At 42.3% G+C, this 8,209-nt stretch overlaps 2 long non-coding RNA genes across 2 annotated transcripts in view; one reads left to right on the top strand and one right to left on the bottom strand.

Moving 5' to 3' along the window:
• The first annotated feature begins 1,176 nt into the window (after positions 1 to 1,176).
• Positions 1,177 to 8,209, top strand: part of LOC121073429 — a 125,910-nt gene continuing 118,877 nt past the window's right edge. Inside the window, exons 1-2 of the long non-coding RNA XR_005821706.1 lie at positions 1,177 to 1,497; positions 1,698 to 1,874. This is a non-coding gene — a long non-coding RNA (uncharacterized LOC121073429). The remainder of the gene's footprint in view (positions 1,498 to 1,697; positions 1,875 to 8,209) is intronic.
• LOC121073428 overlaps positions 1,701 to 8,209 on the bottom strand; it is a 125,386-nt gene continuing 118,877 nt past the window's right edge. Inside the window, exon 3 of the long non-coding RNA XR_005821705.1 lies at positions 1,701 to 1,867. This is a non-coding gene — a long non-coding RNA (uncharacterized LOC121073428). The remainder of the gene's footprint in view (positions 1,868 to 8,209) is intronic.

Below are 8,209 nucleotides of genomic sequence, written 5' to 3'. Positions count from 1 at the left end.
AATAAGCAATATCAAGAAATGAATATAACCTTGAGCATAATAGATTTCAAGATCTTCTCCAAGCTTTTGCTATTGGAAGACAACCTAACAGGAGGCCTGTACATTTTGTAATAGTTCAGGGGAGGTGAGATTATTGTTTTTAGAGACATTTTTAAACTAGCTTTTAAATGTGCAGGGTTTGAGGAACAGTTCAACACCTACTGATGTTAGATCACGTGTAAAGTCTTTCTTGCATCTATGATTCTGTAAGCAAAATTATGTTGATGTCTTTCCTGAAAATGGCTAATTGGGAGAAAAAAAAGATCAAAACCAACAAGTGCCAATCTACTGATGTCTTCCAGGTGGTATAATCAGGCCTTGGTGCCAGTCTGAGTTAATGCTCTCAGAGGCAATCTATATATTCAGGGACCATAGTTGCCATGCTGTAGTGTTTGATAATATTCCCCTATATGAGCTTTAAACCATTGTCAAAAGTGATTTTGTGAACTCCTTGTCACACCCCTTTATTTCTCCTCATTATTAGATTTTTCTCCCATTTGTACCTATCTTTCACATGCTGAAGTTGTTGTTACGTCTATTACTACTAGTCAAATGAGAAACACCAGCTCAGTGTGCTGCCCCAAAGCAACATGGATACCAAAAGTATTTGTTGAAAGCAGGGTGAGGTTGTGTTCAGAACAGATGCTTGTTCCTAAGGTCTTTAATAGGGTCTGTTGTGTAATTAGGAATATTTAGAGGTTGGGGTGTCTTTCATTTTTCTGGGTTGCAGCTGTTTTGCTGATGCTTTTATGTAGGAAACTTGAAATGCCAGAGAGCAACAGAAAGGTCTACTTTTACTTCATTTATTATTCAGAAGAGCATTTCTCAGCTACTTTCTTAAAAAAAAAATATAAAATAAAGAACAAATGAAAGCTATTTAAAATTTTTGTGAAAAGCCTCTGCAGAGAGCAGCTACCGCTTGGTGGGGATTTTGGTGATAAGGTTGAGCAGGTGCACTGAGTTGTGTGGTTTGGTGATTGCAGAAGGGCTGCAGATGGGTGGTTGCTGGCTTAGGGCTGCCTCCCTGGGGACACTGCCTTGCTGTGGTGCTGGGACACAGGAGGTAAAGTTTAGTAGTGGCTCTTGAGGAGTGGTGGTAGCTGTCTCAGGCTGAGGTTGTGTGAAGTCTTCAGAAATGTAGCCTAGCAGGAGAGCAGGCGAGGCTGCAGCCTAAACCTGCTCAAGGAATGGCCTTTGTTGGGTTGTTTGCCTGAAGCGAAGGTGTGGGGGAATCACTGAGGCATTCCCAGAGCAGGGGACCCTTCTGTTTGGTAGTAGTGCTGTTTTGAGCCTGCTTATGGCTGTGTGAAGCCACAGCTTGAGGAGTGAGCTAGGGGATGTTGTGGAAGTTGGGCTGTGGGACAGAGGGGTGCATACCTGTGTCCTGCACCCTGAGGAGGACACTGCAGTGTGCATAGGGTCTTTCCGCCTGCATGCTGAAGTGATGCTGTTATGGAGGTAATGAAGTGAAGGCCAGTTGAGCGAGAGGCCCACGCCACTGGCAGGGCTACCTGGTGCAGCCTGTGGCTGTTGGTCCTCTGCTGGCAGCAAGGGCCTCCATTTCCTGGGGTCACTCCAACCTCTGCGCCATGATTCCCGACCTTTCTCCTTGAGCTGATCAGTCTCTTTTGTTGTTCTTGTTTTCTCCTATTTAACAGTGGAAGTTGGCCTTCTGGGCTGGAAGATTTGAAGCGTGCTGGCTGTGTGCCAGCAGGGATGAAAGCAGGGCCTCATGTTGGAAGGGTCACCTGGAGGAGGAGGCTCTGGACCCCTGGGTCACATCTGCACTGGGACTGGCTCTGCCTTGTACTGGACCACGTCCACCTGCCTGCGAGGTGAGTGTGCCCACCGGTCCCGGGGCCCTCATGTGAGCGTGTTGCAAGTCTCTGCATCCTTGAGGTGGTGCTTCAGCTCTTGAGAGCTTGGTCTCTGTTTGCCTAAGGTGCTTTTTCTGCTGGGCTGCTGGCCTGTGCCGTGATGCTTTTATCTTGCCTTGCTTTGTTGGCACTGAGTAGATGCTTGGCAGGGGGCTCGTTTGGAGGACTGAGTAGCTCGGCTTTGTGGCGCCTGTTTGGGAAGGACCCTTGAAGCGCTGTGTAGAAGCATTTATTTCTGTAAAATGTGAGGTATTGCTGAGGCACAGGGCTGGAAAATAAGTACTCTGGGACATGGAAGGTAAAAATTTTAATGCCTGATAACTTTATATATTAATATCGGTGAAGTGATCAAACCCTCTTGTCACACCCATCTTTAACGAAAACTTAAGCAAGCTATGTAAATATGTATTTTCTTATGACAGCTATATAAATATAGATCTTCTTTTCTTCTTGCGTAGCAATAGTACGATGTTTCTAAGCTCCTATCAGTTTATTGCTTTAACTAGTGCTGAAGTAAAGCTGAATTTTGTGTTTGATAGTCGCTGAAGGTTGGCCACTGTGGTAGCTGGCTTACTGCTGCAATAGCAGTGGCTGTAGTTAGTCACCAAGCTGTTCTGTGAAACTGTGATAGACAGCAAGTGATCTTTGGATATAGCTCATCTGATCTGTCTCTGAGGGATGGGGTTCTAAATGTTGATATGGCCAGATAAGCGTCATTGCAGCTAGTCAGAATTTACAAGTAGCCAGGTATCGTTTGGATCTGTTTCTTTCCTAAGTCAGATTTTTATCAATCTCTGTAATTTATGGTTGTGTTCTGTTATAAGCTTGTGCGTAATGCTGTGACATGCTTTCTAGTAATACATACGAATACGTTTTCACAGGTTAGGGTGCCTAGAGCTCATCCAAAGATGAGCTGTCAAACAATTATAAATTGTAGACAGTATTTAATTTCATGTTATGCTTTTTCTGTTGTATACATCCTGCCATCTTGATCCTGGCTTTAATGGCTCGTTATATTCCAATTAAATTATCATCGATCCTCACTGGGAGGAGGGAGAGCGGATTCAAACCCTTTGTATTGACTATTCCTGCCGACACAGCATCTAGAGGGAAAGTCAGTGTTCTCTGTGTCAGTGTGACAAACTGACTGCATCACCAGGGCTTTGTACAGCGTGGGGATTTGTCCCTGCTGGGGACAGGAGGTATAGGGACATGGAGGATTGAGGATTCACTGCTAGGGCACATACCTGCAAATGGCTTTCTTGGCTGGGCTCTTACAAAGTGTCTAACTAGCCTGCTGCTGGCTGTGGGAGAGGCAGTGGGGCACTGGGAGCAGGCAAGGCACCCTGTCCTTTGTCATGGCAAAGGAAGCTTGTCAAAGCCAGACCGGGGCCACTGCTTTTGGGAAGAGCCAGTCATGCATGTGGGCCATGCTTGAAATGCTCATTCTGCTGCTTCATGTGTCCCCTTTGTAGGTGACAAGGGAGCAGTGCTGCTCTCGGAGCCATGGTCCTGTGAGGAGCTACCAGGTCAAAGTAGCATTCAGCCCTGTATCCTGGAATGGGGGCTTTGCCAGAAATGATCTCACACAGGGCCTTGAAAGATCTGCTCTGACTACCCCTGTAGCTTGTAGATGATTTTAATTAAGTGTAATAAATGTTGCTGCACTGAAGAAAGATTAAGGGTGAGCAGACTGTGTGAGAGCTGCCCCTGAGCTTCAGGGCTCCTGGAGGGGCAGAACAAAAGCATGTCCTTCGTAGCTGTAGAGGTGCGTTTACTGCCCCTTTTCAAGTGCTCCCCCACTTGCTGCAAGGTACTTTCCTCACCAGAAAACCAAATTCTGTCCTGAAGAAACCAGGTTTTGATCCTGTGCTGTGTTACCTTTGGTTGCTGGTTATACCTGAAGTGTTGCTTTGTGAAATTCATGCTAGTCTAAGGAAGACATGCTGTTAAATAGGACCATACACTGTAACTTCTTATTTTGTGATGGATCTCTTTCACAAATTATTTAAGTGAACACAGAATTCAGAGAATTAACGATTCCAACTTTATTGTAGCAGCCCAAGTGCACCACAGCCAGTCCATGTAGCTTTGAACTGCGCTGGGAGGAGGCCGTGTACATTCTTTGCTGTGAAAAATGGATATGAAAACAAGAACAATAAATTTATGTTCCCTCGAGGACCAGACGTTTCTGCTGCAGGCAGCAAGGCCCATGCAGTCAGTCATTCTGTCCCCTAAGCCTACCCCATAGTTTAGAGGCTTGTGCACCACACAAGCACATTAAGCAAGTCTCTCAGCTTCTCATCATATCCCAAGACTTGCGCAAACCTATTAAACACTACGATTCTGGTGAAATGCTCAACTGATAATCAAACAGTCTTATGTGCTCGCTTTGCTGTGTAATTTGGTAAAGATATTTCAGTATATAGCTAGGGAAGTGAGTGGGAGCATGTCTGACCTCCTGACCTCACAGCTGTATTTGGGGAATTGTATACTTGAATGACTTCTGTTATACAAACCTGTGTTTGGTTAATTTTTAAAATAATTATTCTGAGTTTTTACAGGAATGAGTCAGAAACTCAGTGAGTTCCAAGCTGCAAGCTAGCTTTTTCAATAGCACTGAAAGAACATTATTTAAGAACCTTATTTTTGTCAGGGCATAAACATTATTTACAACTGTCTCTCCTCATCAGTGTGACTATGGCTAAATATGTCGTTTTTAACTATAACTTTGCTGCCGTTCTTTGAGTAATAGCTCATGAAATAGAGCTTCAGTGCATTGTTATATTCTGATGTTGATTCTCAAATACTTTAAGGATGAGAGTATTGGGTGAATTATTCTGAAATTCATGTTTTTTTTTTTTTTTTTTTATGTTGTAGTGAAGCATTAGATCAGCTGTTCCCTTTGCATTTGAGTGGAGTATAGGTACCTCACTCCTGTCAGGGCTCCTTGAGAATCCCATTCTACAGAAATAGACCTGTACAACAGTTGCACCTTCTTCTTGCTTTCAATTTTCTAACTTTATCACTGCACTAACACAATTGGCAGCGTAGCATCACACATTTCTGCACCAGTCCAAGTGGTGGGCAATGAACAAGAGTGCAGGGAAGGCTTGTGCATGTGTAGGGCATGAAAGTAGGAACCTCTGAAAAGGGCTTTGGTTTTAGAAGGTGCCCTGGGACCAAGGCCTCACTCTGTAGTCCAACATCTTGGTCGAGTCCTCTGCCTATTGATCTGCAAAGTAAAGCATGTGCTTTGCCCAGTTACTGGGACAATCACAGGTTATTCTCGGGGCTGGGGGGAAACCAAGAATAAACCAACGACCCTGTTCGTCTCCAGTATTGTCATATGCTTGATAAGTTGCTTCATACAGTACCTAGCTGTACATGAGACTGTACAAATTGAATGGGTATGAAAATTAGCATTACATAGTCAATAAATCATGCAAGGAATTTGGTATCTGTGTACTTAATCTAAATATGTTAGCAGTGGCAAGATACGGGTCATTTTGATTCCATGCCGACTCTTGAAACTGGGACACTGTTCAGAAATTTGAGGTTTCTCCATCCAGCTGTGTACATGTGCCTTGTTATCTAATACTTTAATTGCTAACTAAACAGTGGGTAGTAGAGAATATACTGTTCTGTGTCAATATTTAAGCAGGACTTTACTTATGGCTTAAGTTTATTCACCTTGGAAAGAGAATTTTTGCTTCGTTTGAAAAATTGGGTAAAGAAAAAGCAGGACTTCAACTTGCTCCTGTGGTCTGTACTTACTATGAGTAAACAGAAAAATATGCAAGCTATTTGTGACACCCATGTCTTTCAGGTTCAGTTATTTGGAAAGCTCGGGAGATGCTGAAACCTCACAAAGTTCTAGGACGTTTCAATTTCTTTTCCTTCCCAATGATGAGGCAAATTAAACTATTGGCTTGTTTCTAATGGATATTTGTCTGAACTCCTAAAATTCTTCTGCAGAAGAGAATTGCAAATGTAATTCTCTCTCCTTTTCTTCTCATCACTCTGTAAAAAGCTGAGAATGTGGACAGAGACTTCTGTAGGCATGCATGGGAAAAAGAATGAAGCTGCCTGGATTTACACACAGAAATCACCACTGCTGTTTCTCTCTACCCCATTCTCAGAGGTTCTTCCCAGAAGAAGTTGTCACTTAGTCTAGAACTTGCTGTTTTATATGTCTAAAGGCCTGATTCCTAGTGTGGTAGGAGATGCCATGCTGTTAGCATAACACCTTAAAAAACTTCGCAGCGACAATTAAGGAGGAGGTTTGGAGGGTTTTTTTTTATTTTTAATTTTTAACTGGATCTGCCCATGTGGGAAGAGCAGCAGTGCAGAGCTGTGAAGCCTGCCATGTGCGGAGGCTCATTTGGGATAATTTTGCCTGGAATCTGTTCCTATGTTAAAAAGAGGTATCTCTTTTTAATACCTCATGTTCACCAACCCATGACAAGACTAACAAAGTAACTCTTGAGGAAGTTACGTAGTTCGATCATTCCTTCTTGCTTCCTTAAAGCATCCCTTGAGTTGATCTTGCTCCAAACTTCCCTTTCCATACTGTGAGTTTAATCCATGTATCTGCTTTTCACCATTTTTGTGTTGCTCTGGGCCATGGAATAAATAGGCAGCAAAATGAAGCCCCTGTATCAAGGCACAAAAGGGATATTCAGCTTTGTGTCTTAGTCCTATGAAATAAGACAACAGTGCAAACCAAAAGTAGCTTACTTATGGCTGTACTACGCGTTGCAGGGCCATAGAAACTAGAATCTAGATGGCAGGCTGCTGCTTTTAATACAAATCTCATTATTAATTTAAGACCTGGCTTACAGCCAGGTCTGTGTGTGTGTGTATATATATATATATATTTAAGCTGAAGAAATGTGCAAAGAGCACATACACCATAACTTAAAGCTACGTGAAGATAATTGAAGAGAGGAAGAAGAGGCAGCGAGCTTTGAACAAAGAACTTTTTATCTGCAGAGGAGGTGCACACATGCCATGCCTTTAAATTCTCTGCCATATCTGACCAGGCTTGTTACAGAAACTGACTCGAACTTGTCCATAGATCTCCTGGAGGATACAAGGCCCTGCCTATTCCTGCAGAGGGAAATTGGGAAGGTCTGTTACTCAGAAGAGTGTTTGGGGTCTAAATTGCTGTCATGGTGCATGAAAATACAGGGGATGTAGGGTGAGAGTTTGGGCTGTGTGTAGCAAGCAGACCAAGTTTTCATCCTTTTCCTCAGACAGACAGATCTCAATTTTCTTTCAAGGTGAGTTTTGGAAGTATTTTGGCTAGCTTCATGCTGCGGCAAATCCTAGCCTGGCCTTTGTTTGCAAAATAGATTTTCTTTCATACCCTGTCTCTAATCCAGATTTTTCAGTAGCTCAGAGCAATTCTTACTGACACAAGAAATACCAAAACAATCCCAGAACACTAGATTTAAATATTTAATTGTTTTATAATCACTTCAATTCTTATGCATGTTCCCAGAAAGAGTACTTATTGAAAGGGTATTATTTATTTTGCCAGGACATTACATTATGGCATGATAAAGATCTAAAGTGCTCAGTGTAGTAGTTAACGTTATCTCCTCTGAGGATAAAAATGAATTCTGCAGTTCAGCATTGCTCAACATGAATATATAAAACATCTTGTCCATCCTCCCTATCTCTAGTATTTAGCCAGGTGTTACACCAGCTGAAGTCTTAGATACTTCTTATTATACTTAAAGATCTAAAGCACAGTTTTTAGTGTGTTTTCAAGGTTTTTGTAAGAATGAGCTGTAGAAGATGTTTCTTCTAATAAATCCTGAGGTTCTCATATGACCACTGTAAACACTGATGCTTTTGGGGAAACAAATAAACATTGATTAGAATTAGGAGTATGGGAGGTCAACTAAAAGGATGAAATTAGAAGAGATTTTCGATGTGAAAGAAGAAAGTTTGTCGTGTCATTAGAAAGCTCAAAACCTAACCAAATCAAAGCACTGCTTTATGTAGCTGCATTTTCTTGAGGATTTTCTGCTGAAAATGATAGATCCAATATCCAGTATCCTGGCAGCGATTCTGACCTTTGTAAGAGAATTGATGCGTGGTGGCAAGAAAGGTTCTTCCTAGATTGCCTGTGATAAATGTTTGGACTCAATGCAGTTTTGGTGGAGTTAGGAAAAACTGTTTTGCTTCTAATGCTAGTGCTTTCCTTCGCATGTTCTCTGTGATGTCTTGCCTCTCAAAATCAGTATTTTACTCTGTCTAGTAGACATTTGAAACATAAGTTT

The sequence above is a fragment of the Cygnus olor genome, chromosome 7 (assembly GCF_009769625.2).
Source record: "Cygnus olor isolate bCygOlo1 chromosome 7, bCygOlo1.pri.v2, whole genome shotgun sequence".
NCBI classification, from domain to species: Eukaryota; Metazoa; Chordata; class Aves; order Anseriformes; family Anatidae; genus Cygnus; species Cygnus olor.
This window is presented reverse-complemented; position numbering and strand designations above follow the sequence as displayed.